The following is a 12,194-nucleotide window of genomic DNA, read 5'->3' as shown; positions in this document are numbered from 1 at the left end:
TTTATGGTAACCTAGTATAATCAATATAATTGTTTCATGGTAGCCTAGCCTATACATCAATAAATGAATCATTATGAAATCATTATGGCTTACAGTATTATAGCCATGTTCACAACACAGTATTGGAAACATTGTTACCTGTGATGATAGGCTAAGAGAGAGGCATGCTAAAGGTAAATTTACACACTATTAATTTTAGATTAAGTAGCACTTATGTCTACATAATCATCTATATATTTTTGCATTCACAACATTCTGTCTTCATCTTCTCTATATATCTAGGCTATACAGTACATATGCACATTTTTTCAAGTGGTCACAAATCTCCAAAAATTGTTCCAATGTAGTCACTGAAAACATCCCATATATAAGTGGACCTGCACAGTTCACATCTGTTTTTTTCTAGGATCAACTGCACTTTAGATACAATATCTTATACCCGAAGTCACCTTTTCAAGTTCACTACCTGTATCTTAACGGTTGTTTTTTTCAAAATAATATAGATTGTATAATTTAAGGTAAAATAACTAACTCTGGAAACATTATATTTATATATGATGCTGGAAACTGACATTGGCAAAAGCCAAGGGTCTACTTAGTATTCTCCTAAACAGGCATTTAACCTAATGCCTGTATTTTTCTTTCTGTGTTTTTGTTTTTTCAGTAATATAAGCTGTTTTCTATTTCTAAAATAATTGATTTTTAGTTATTTTTGTGACTCAGCTGAAAGACTATTTTACAACATGGAAATTTTAATTATATGTTATACAAATATCAAGTATAAGTGTTGATAATTCTCTCAATGTCAATAAATTCAACCTGTTATTTTCATGAAAAAGAAATAATTTTAGCTACTTTTCAAATATTGAGTATTTGGAGTTCATTTAAAAAAATAGCATTTTGAAGATTGTGTTTAATGTCCTTTGATATAATGCATTCCTGGTTATTCTTTTTTTTATTATTTATTTTTTATTCTATAGCCACACCTGTGGAATACGGAAGTTCCTGGGCCAGGGACTGAATCTGAGTCACAGCTGTGACCTACACCACAGCTGTAGCAACCCCAGGTCTTTTAATCCATTGATTAGCAGCCCAAGCCATTGCAGTCAGATTTTTAACCCACTGTACCACATGGATCTCCTCCTGGTTTTTCTTTTAGAGAATTCTTTTAGAGAATTAAGTAAGATGTTAATATTTTCATGAACACTCTGGGAATGTCTGGAAAAAGGCATTCAAAACATATTTCAAAAGTTATAGAAAGTGTAAGAAAATATGCATATTTTATTTTAAATAGTAGTTTTAAAGTTAAAAGCACTATGAGGAATCTGATAACTGAAGTTCCACCCCACAAACACACAAAATATAAATGTTCATATACTAATTTGGGGAACTTATGAATATATTCTATCATGAGACAAAAAGAATTAAGTTTGTAAATGGGATTAAGGCAGTGATTTGCTTGTATTGGACAAAGTTACAGACAGTGTTACCACTTGCTTATGCTTTACTGAAAAACTGGGCATCTTCTAAGAAATTAAACATACACATCCTTGCCTATTTTGAGTAGAAAGCCAGCTGCTTAACTTGGAACAAAGCTAAAAACCCTTCAGATTCTTATAAAAGTCTTAGATGACACTGGTGTAGTGATGGGATAATATACGTTTTATCAGGACTTTTGTATTTTGAAAACAAGGTCACAGTTTACATTTTTAATTATGTTCCATCATTAGTTTATTAATTTCACAAATATTTTTAGTTTTTCTGCTATTCCAACACTCTATTATGTATTAAGAATGTAAAGATAAATAACTATGACCCCAGCATTTAAGGTTATGCTAGACTAATTGGAGACAGACAAACATAGACAAACAATTGGCATTCAGGGCAATTAACAGTTTAACTATATGCCTGCTTATTATCTTTGCATATCTATTCTTTAAAATCACTAAAAATAAATAAATAAAAGTGAGGAAGGGTTATGTATGTTACTTCCCCAAAGGGATTCATTAGCATTGCAAAGCTAAAGTAGATCATAAATAACTAGAATAAATAAATATTCTCAAGTAATTTAATGAGAATTTTCTGCTACTTTATTAGTTGAAATCAATTGAAAATATATTTTAGTTGAATTTACTTTAATAGACCTTCGTATCATTCCATGTATGCCTGCACATATTACTTTCTTTACAATTTAAGTTAATGTAACATTTTATTATAATTATAGAGCCATCTTATTTTTCAAAAGGAAAATATAACTAATAATAGGGACTGTTTATAAAAATGTTAATAACCAATTTAATGTATTCTCTAAAAGAATAATCAAGACAACTTATAGATTCAGAGCATTCTTTGCTGTGTGTTGCAGTTACTTGGAATTGAAAGAAAGAGTAATCTCTACATTGTGATTATGTGTAATGTGCTGTTTATTGTAGTTCTATTGCATCACAGAGAATTAACTCTCACTGCATTCTATGGGAGAAACACTGTATGATGATGATAAGTGTCCATTCACTAAGTGGCACTCTACTAAACGCATCCTGAGAATTTTGGCCCCATTCTCAAGAACAGAAAAAGAAAGGTCAGTATATTGCTCAACTAACATTCACTAACTCTCTTAGTCACTTTTGTATGCTATTTAACAGTGTAAAACATAATAGTTTTGTAATCTGTAGATAGAATTTTGTCTGTAATATCCATCTTTATGTGCCTGGCCATAAATGTGTTTTACTTAAGATAATTTTATATTTGCACATAAATCATTAATTCTGTGAGATTTTTTTAAAATTATCTTGCCTACAAAATTGCCTATTTAGCAACTTCAATTGCAAAAGAGTAGATTGCAGAGATTTGAAATAATCTAATTACACACAATGGTGAATTTATATAAACTATAGTAGGTATAAGCAACTTCATTTGATATTTTGATGTCAATCATTGTATAGATGTATATACATATATATACATGCACACAGATATATATATAATGTTATATATGTAATGAAAACTTATTTCAGGAGATTTTTCCTTTCCTTCCCATATACCAAAAAATGTAAGAAAATATATGTAAGATTGTAATTGTTATTTCTGTGTTTCTATTAAATACTGGTGGATTACACACACACACACACACACTCACTCACATATTAAGACATAAAAACTAGAAAAAAAACTTAGAAAAATATTACTTTTTCCCTATCCCCTTAGGTCCTAAACTTTATTCCTCAAAGATTAATATATATTTCATGTCATAGAGGGAGATGATAGACAATTTTCCAGGTTTTTTTTCCTTAAATTTTATTTTTTATAGCTTTATTTTTTATGATTTTTATTTTTTCCATTATAGTTGACATATAGTGCTCTGTCAATTTCTACTGCACAGCAAAGTGACCCAGTCATACATATATACATGATATATAGGGACTTCCCATCGTGGTGCAGCAGAAACAAATCTGACTAGGAACCATGAGGTTGTGGGTTCGATCCCTGGCCTTGCTCAGTGGGTTAAGGATCCAGCGTTGCCACGAGCTTTAGATCACAGATGCGGCTCAGATCTGATTTTGCTTTGGCTGTGGCATAGGCCAGCAGCTGTAGCTCCAATGAGACCGCTAGCCTGGGAATCACCATATGCCGCAGGTGTGGCTCTAAAGAGCAAAAAAAAAAAAAAAAAAAAAAATTTAATAAAAAAAGATTTTATATATACACACATAGATATTATATATGTACAATCTGTCTTGCCTGTATGGTTTAGATTGAATTGCCTTGTAAAATGTGGGCTGAGTACACTGAGTTATTCTTTATACCCATTGAGGTCTGTCATTCCCTTTACCTAAGTCAACCCTTCCTCTTCTCTCAAAGCTTCCCTGTATACTCTATGGCAATCCCATTCAGTGATCAGCAAATTATTCTTTATCCTTAGTACTTTTTAAATTTCTTTTTCCACATTTCCTTGCCATAATTAAACACTTGTTCATCAAGCAGGGTTATTTCCTATATTCCCCATATTATTATTCATTCCTGTGATTCAAATTTCTGGTGTTGAAGTCACTCTCTTCCTTTTTCCCTGAAGTCACTTCTAGATTATCACTTACCTATCTTTTATTTTTCTGTTTGTTTTTGCTTTTTAGGGCCATACCTGTGGACTGTGGAAGTTCCCAGGCTTGGGGTCGAATTGGAGCTACAGCTGCCAGCCTATACAACAGCAATGCCAGATCCAAGCCCTGTCTGTGACCTACACCACAGCTTGCAGCAATGCCAGATCTTTAATATACTGAGCAAGGCCAGGGATCGAATCTGCATCCTCATGGATACTAGTCAGGTTCATTACCGCTGAGTCACAAGGGAAACTCCCACTCACCTATCTTTTAAAGCTAAATGGAAACACAATACTAGTAATAATACTAACGATCTCACCACCATCTGTCCTTATGGTCATTTTCCTCCCTGGCAGAAACTTCCAAACTCACTAAAGGCTTCAGGAAAGTGCCTCACTGTATCCATACTCCATTGCCATCTTTTTTTTTTTTTTTTTTCTTTTTAGGGGCAAATCCATAGCATACAGAATTTCCCAAACTAGGGGTCCAATCAGAGCTGCAGCTGCCACCTATGCCACAGTCACAGCAATGGCGGGATCCGAGCTATATCTGCGACCTACATTATAGCTCACAGCAACATGGGATCCCCGACCCACTGAGCAAGGCTAGGGATTGAACCCGCATCCTCATGGATTCTAGTCAGATTCGTTTCTGCTGTGCCACAAAGGAAACTCCCCTCCATTAACTTCTAAGCTACAGGATGATTTGCTAAAGTTTTAAGAAAGAGGTAAGACATTCTGAGTAAAACAAGATGAAAAGGAGATTCTGATACTATTACAACTTCAGAGAGAGGATGGTTTGTAGCATTGTGGTGAAAGAGGAATGAACCTTGCGCAAGTTGGTGGATAAGTGTTTGCTTTGTTTGTATATATCAGTACACAATTTTAAAAAATGAATAAGAGGTATTGGGACATTACATAAATTAAACAAAAATATGATGCTGAAATTAAAATTTGATGGTTTAGCAAAGGATTAACACAGAGATTTAGAAAAATAAAAGATTAGGCAATAGTTGTTATACACTTACATTTTTGCCTTGATTGCATAAGATAGTCAATCTCTTATATTTTGAAATACACTTTAAAATTTTATTTAATGAGATAAGGAAATTAATTTTTTTTTTTGTCTTTTTGCCTTTTTTTCTAGGGCTGCTCCTGCGGCATACGGAGGTTCCCAGGCTAGGGGTCTAATCAGAGCTGTTGCCACCAGCCTACACCACAGCCACAGCAACGTGGGATCTGAGCCGCATCTGTGACCTACATCACAGTTCATGGCAATGCCGGATCCTTAACCCACTGAGCAAGGCCAGGGATCAAACCTGCAACCTCATGGTTCCTAGTCGGATTCATTAACCACTGCACCACGACAGGAACTCCGAGATAAGGAAATTAATTTAATTCAATAATTATTGGGCAATTACAAGATTTTGATGAAATAAAAATAACTTTAAAAACTAAATCTGTTATTACTTTAAAACTATTTAGGTTTTAAGATGACTTAGAAAGGATTCTAGTAGAAGTTAGAGAAATGGAGACCAGGCATTTTAAATTATGTTCACAATCTATATACAAGATAAAACTTCCTATGTACAGAATTATTCAGTAATACATTTCATCTAGATAGCTCTGATTTCTGAATATTAATCTTATATCCTGAAAAACTATAATTGTAAAAGATACATGCACCCTTATTTCCACTATTCACAATAGACAAGACATGGAAACAACCTAAATGTCCACTGACAGATGAATGGCTCAAGGAGATGTGGTACGTATATATGATGGAGTACTACTTGGCCATAAAAAAGCAAAATAATGCCATCATAGCAATATGGATGGAATGAGAAATTCTCATACTAAGTGAAATAAGAAAGAGAAAGACAAATACTATATGATATCACTTATAGGTGCAATCTAAAATATGACACACAGATGATCTTATCTATGAAACAGAAATATACTCTTGGACATTGTGAATAGACTTGTGGTTGCCAACAGGGAGGGTTGGAAGAGGCTGGAGGGGGAGATTGGGGTTAGCAGAATATGAATGTTATTATATATAGAATGGATAAACAAGGTCTTACTGTATAGTATGGGAAACTCTATTCAATATTCTATTATAAAACATAATTGAAAATAATATTTTAAAATAATTTATATATGTGTATACCAAATACAACATTGTAAATGACTATGCTTCAATAAAAATAAATGATTTCACCATTAAGGAAGAGTACTAAATATAGCAGATCATCTAAGCATAAAATTATCTAAAGAATTTATGGGAAGAAATAATTGGCTACTTTTACTTTGAAATAACTGGGAAAATATTAAGATCACTGAAAGGCATTAGAAAGGATTTCATATAGATAAGAAATTGTATAGTTTGTATTTGTATGAAGGCTCATGTTTCAGATGACATTGTACAAATATAAATTACACAAGTTCTTTTCCATGTGAAGTCCTCTAATCCAGAATGTAGAAACAAAATAAAATATTTTATTTGCTTCATGGCGGAAAATTTGAAATTGATATAAATACTTTCATAATTTTATGAACATATTAAACTTAGGCCAATTACATGGACAGCTGATGATTTATGATGGAATTGGATTTGCAAGTGGTCTGATTATTTGAGACATGTCAAGTTAATCTCTCGGTGATATAATATACAAGTGATAACAGGAGTCCATGAATCTGAGTGATCTGAACAATAAATGCCGAGAATCAAATTTTTCAGTGAATGTAATTATTTTTTAACATTTTGAAAGGAAAAGACATTATCTATATAAGTATAGCAAGCAAAACTCACTCTTAACCAAGTATGCCTAATGTCATTTATTCAATAGCCTTACATTTTGAAAGGAAAAGACATTATCTATGTAAGTATAGTAAGCAAAACTCACTCCTATCAAGTATGCCTAATGTCATTTATTCAACAGCCTTTCCTAAGGTTAAACTATATACATGTATACCTATGTTATTTATAAGTAATAGATATTTAAATTTTTCTTTTCTTTTCTTCTCTTTTCTTTTCCTTTCTTTTCTTTTCTTTTCTTTTCTTTTCTTTTCTTTTCTTTTCTTTTCTTTTCTTTTCTTTTCTTTTCTAAGGCCTCACGCATGGCATATGGAGGTTCCCAGGCTAGGGGTCTAATCAGAGCTGTTGCCACCAGCCTACACCACAGCCACAGCAACACCAGATCTGAGCCGTGTCTGCAACCTACACCACAGCTCACAGCAACACCGGATCCTTAACCCACTGAGCGAGGTCAGGGATCAAACCTGCAACCTCATGGTTCCTAGTCGGATTCATTTCCACTGCACCACAATGGGAACTCCACCTACTTAAATTTTGTATATTCTATTTAAAAACCTTTTTTTATAAAATTGCAATGATGTATAGAGTTTTTTGTTGAACCATACATTATTGATAAGATATGTGTTTTATCTGATGAGTTTATTTGGAAGTAGAACACTACCATTAGAAATACCTATTAAAAAAAATGTTTCCCCTGGTACCTGAGGTTAAAATATACTAACATTGCCTTCTGAGAAATACTTCTGAATTTATGTATTGAATGAACTAATTACTCATTTGAAGACATCTCAACTAATTAAATCCAACAGATGAATTTTTTAATATATCACTTCGGGAAGACAAAGTGCTTCTTGGGCTTATTGAACTTCATTTCACAAATGAAGTAAGTTAGAAGCAAAGAATACAGTGAGAATGGGTCTCAAAAATATTGTAGTTGAATTCAGATTGCATTCTGCTGTTTATATTCTGACCAGAGTAGATGCTGTATAAAATATTTGTTTGGAAATCTTTTAAGATAAGGAAGCAAACATTACAAAACCTCTAAATTGTACAGACAGAAATAGTCATGACAAAATGGTTAACATTTAAGGTCATTCAATATATTTTTAAATGGAGTTCCTGTCATGGCACAGTGGTTAACAAACCTGACTAGAATCCATGAGGACAAGGGTTCGATCCCCAGCCTCGGAGTGGGTTAAGGATCCACTGTTGCCATGATCTGTGATGTAGGTCACAGACTCAGCTCAGATCTGGTGTTGCTGTGGTGTAGGTGGGCAGCTATAGCTCCGATTTGACCCCTAGCCTGGGAACCTCCATATGCTATAGGTATGCGCCCCCAAAAATATATTTTTATCTTATGCAAATGCAGAAAATTCAATATCAAAGGGATGGTGCTGTCACTGAAGGGGTGACTACTGTCCTTAAAGGTATTTTTTTTTCATAGCAACTTGCCTCAGTAGCTTTGCTAATAGTTTCAGACAGCAAATGAATAATCATTTTTATAGAGGGAATTATTCAGGGAAATAGAATCTCAAAATATATAAAAGGCCAAAACACTTGATGATGTATTCCAAAACAGATTAAACTAATGAATTTATTTCAGTCTTTCCCCTCTTTTTATTTCGGAGTTGACATCAGGCATTAATTAAATGTACTCAGCGAAAGAATTTTTTGGAAGGAATTAAGCTGTGCTTATGGATTGTTAACGTGCCTCGCGAAAGGTTCCCAGGGAAAAAACTGTCATCATTCGGTAATTTCTGCCCCCATTTGTTAGTACTAAGCAAGTAAGAAGATTCTTATATTAGAAGGGCTGATGAACTAAAAAAAAAAAAAAAAAAAAAAAAAAAAGAATCGAATGTAATAAATACAATATTTTAATACTCAACCATTTTTGTACTCAATCAAAATAGTGGAACATGTTTTATACTTGCTTTATAGATTGAGATCATGCAGGACCATTATGCATTCTAAGATGGTAACAATCAGTTGCTAAAATCACAGCACTAAAATCTGCAATTCAGTGACTGTCACTTTATAATTAACTACTTGTTTTTTATTAGCAGTTAACAAAGCATTTTAATGGTGAAGAAGCTGTAAAATACAAAGAACATCCTCACATTATTCTTATGATGATTAACTTATGAAGAACTGCTAATACACATTAAATGCCTTAATAATATCGGCGTTTCTATCCTGCTTTCTCATTTCTGCTATGTATTTTAGCACCATTAGTTAAAAAGTGAAAACAGATTTAAATCTAGATATTTCCTTGAAACACCAACCAGGTCCTTACGACAATACATTACTGACATTCTTAAGATAGGTGGGCTGTAGCTGTGTATCAAAAAGTAGGTATTCTATCTTTTAAATCAATATATGTAATTCACTTCATCATTAAAATGATAATTAAAAATCCCATGATTATATAAATAGATTCAGTAAAAGCATTTGAAAAAATTCATCTTTCATAATAAAAGCTCTTAAAAACTGGGTGTAGAAGAAACATTCCACAACTCAGTAAAGACCATATACAACAAATCCACAGCTAACATTATACTTAGTGGAGAAAAATGAAAAGGACTTACTTTAAGATATGGAATAAGACATGGTTGTCCACTTTTGCCACTCCAATTAACTTAGCATTGGAAGTCCTAGGTACAGCAATTATGTAAGAAAAATAAATAAATAAACAATGTCCAAATTAGGAAGTAAGAAGTAAACCTGCAATTATTTGCTGGCAATACAATATTGTATATTGGAAATCTCAAAGAAGCAATAAAAAAACTGTTGGAATTAATAAATGATTTCGGTAATATGGCAGGTTACAAAATCAACTTGTGACATTCCTTTATATAATAATGAAGTGTCAAAAAAAAAAAAGAAGTTAAAAAAAAGAACCCAGTCACAATAGCATCAAATATAATAAAATATTTAGGAATAAACCTAACCAGGGAAGTGAAAGATTTATTCAATAAAAACTGTAAGACTTTACTGAAAGAAATCATACATAAACAAATGGAAAGATATCTGTGTCTTTAAGTATTGTTAAAATGGCATAGCACCCCAAGTCATCTACAGATTCAATAAAATCCCCATGAAAATGTCAGTGCCATTCTTCACAGAAATAGAAAAAAATAAATCTAAAATTTGTGAGGAACTATGAAAGTTCTGGAATAGCCAAAGAAATTCTGAGAAGAAAAAAAAACAAAGCCAGAGGTTTCACGTTTCCTGATTTCATACTGCACTACAAATCTATAGTAATGAATACAGTATGATACTGGAACAAAAATAGACATATAAACCACAGGAACAGGCTATAGATCCCAGAATTAAGTCCCATCATATCAGGTCAACTAATAATCAACAAGGGAGACAGTAATACACTATGGGGGAAGGAAAGTCTGTTTAACAAATGTTTCTGGGAAAACTGGGAAAAAATAACATGAAGTACAATAAAATTAGACCCTTATCTCACACAACTCTCAAAAATTACCTCCGAGTTGATCGAAGACTTAAAAGTAGTAATGATACTATAAAACACTTAGAAGAAAACAGGGGAAAACTCATCCATATTGGCCTTGGGAATGACGTTTTAGACTTGATGCCAAAACACAAACAAAACCAAAAATCAACAAACAGGACTACATCAAACATCAACTGTGCAAAGCTTCTGCAGAGTAAAAGAGACAATTAACAAAATGAAATGGCAGCCTACAGAATGGGAGAAAATTTTAGCAAACATTCAATCAAATAAGCGGTTATTATCCAAAATATATTTAAAAATGAATGCAACTTAATAACATAAAAATAACCAATCTGATTTAAAAATGGAAAAAAAGAACTAAATAGATGTCTTTTTTTTTTTTTTTTTTTTTTTTTCCCAAAGAGGACATCAAAATGGCCAACAGGCACATGACAAGATGGTCAATATAACTAATCATCAGGGAGAAGCAAATCAAAACCACAGTGGGGTATCGCTTCACACTTAGAGTGGCTATCATCAAGGAGCAAGAGACAGCGAGTGCACGCAGGGATGTGGTGCAAAGGGAACCTATATACACTCTTGATGGAAATGTAAAATGGTCCATCCACTGTGGAAAATAACACGGAGGCGCTTCAAAAAATTAAAAATAGAAATACAATAGAGATCCAGAAATTCCACTGCTATGTATTTATCCAGAGAAAATAAAAACAGGATTTGGATGAAATATACACACAAAGATGTTTATGGCAGCATTCCTCACAATAATCAAGATATGGAGACAACTCAAATGCTCATCAAAGGATGAATGGATTTAAAAAAAAAAAATCCGTGGTACAGGGGTTCCCTGGGGGCTCAGTGGGTTAAGGATCTGGCATTGTCACTGCTGTAGCTCTGGTTACAATTGTGGTACCGGTTCAGTCCTTGACCTAGGAAATTCTGCATGCTGCTGGCATGGCCAGGAAAAAAAAAAAAAAAAAAAAAAAAAGATGTGGTTCAACATATACACAATGGAATGTTATTCAGCCATAGAAAAGGAAGAGATCCTACCATTTGCGACAATATGAATGGCTCTGCAGCACATTATGATAAGCAAGAAAAATCAGACGGAAAAAGACAAATATGGTATGAATGATATTGCTTATATGTGGAATCTAAAGAGGTCAAATATGTAAAAAAAACGAGGACTAAAATGTTGGTTACCAGATGATGGGGTAGTGATATAAGACTGATAGCAATTAAAATTACAAAAATTGTGGAGTTCCCGTCGTGGCTCAGTGGCTAACAAATCTGACTAGGAACCATGAGGTTGTGGGTTCAATCCCTGGTTTCACTCATTCAGTGGGTTAAGGATCTGGCATTACCATGAGCTGTGGTGTAGGTCGCAGACTCCGCTCGGATCTGGGGTTGCCATGGCTCTGGCGTAGGCCGGCAGCAACAGCTCCAATTAGACCCCTAACCTGGTAACCTCCATATGCTGCAGGTGTGGCCTTAAAAAGACAGTAAAATAAAATAAAATAAAATAAAATAAAATAAAATAAAATAAAATAAAATAAAATAAAATTACAAAAACTGTAATGTATAGTGAATAAGTCATAGAGATCTAATGAACAGTAAAATAAATGATAATAGTATACTATAATAATGTGAGAAATATTGCTTTGATGAGTCATATTACAACATAAAATCTGTCAAAGTAACATGCTGCATACTGTAAACATATAAAATGTAAAATCAAAATGTATCAAGTATGAAAGAGAAGCTAATTCAATATACATTTGTGAGGAATGTGAACACGGAATTAC

Source organism: Sus scrofa, chromosome 13 (genome assembly GCF_054392235.1).
Source record: "Sus scrofa isolate SSC_HxYL_T2T_F1_AM1 chromosome 13, Sscrofa_HxYL_maternal_Yorkshire_Landrace_v2.0, whole genome shotgun sequence".
Classification (NCBI taxonomy): Eukaryota; Metazoa; Chordata; class Mammalia; order Artiodactyla; family Suidae; genus Sus; species Sus scrofa.
The sequence above is the reverse complement of the archived record's forward strand: the minus strand, read 5'-3'. Positions refer to the sequence as shown.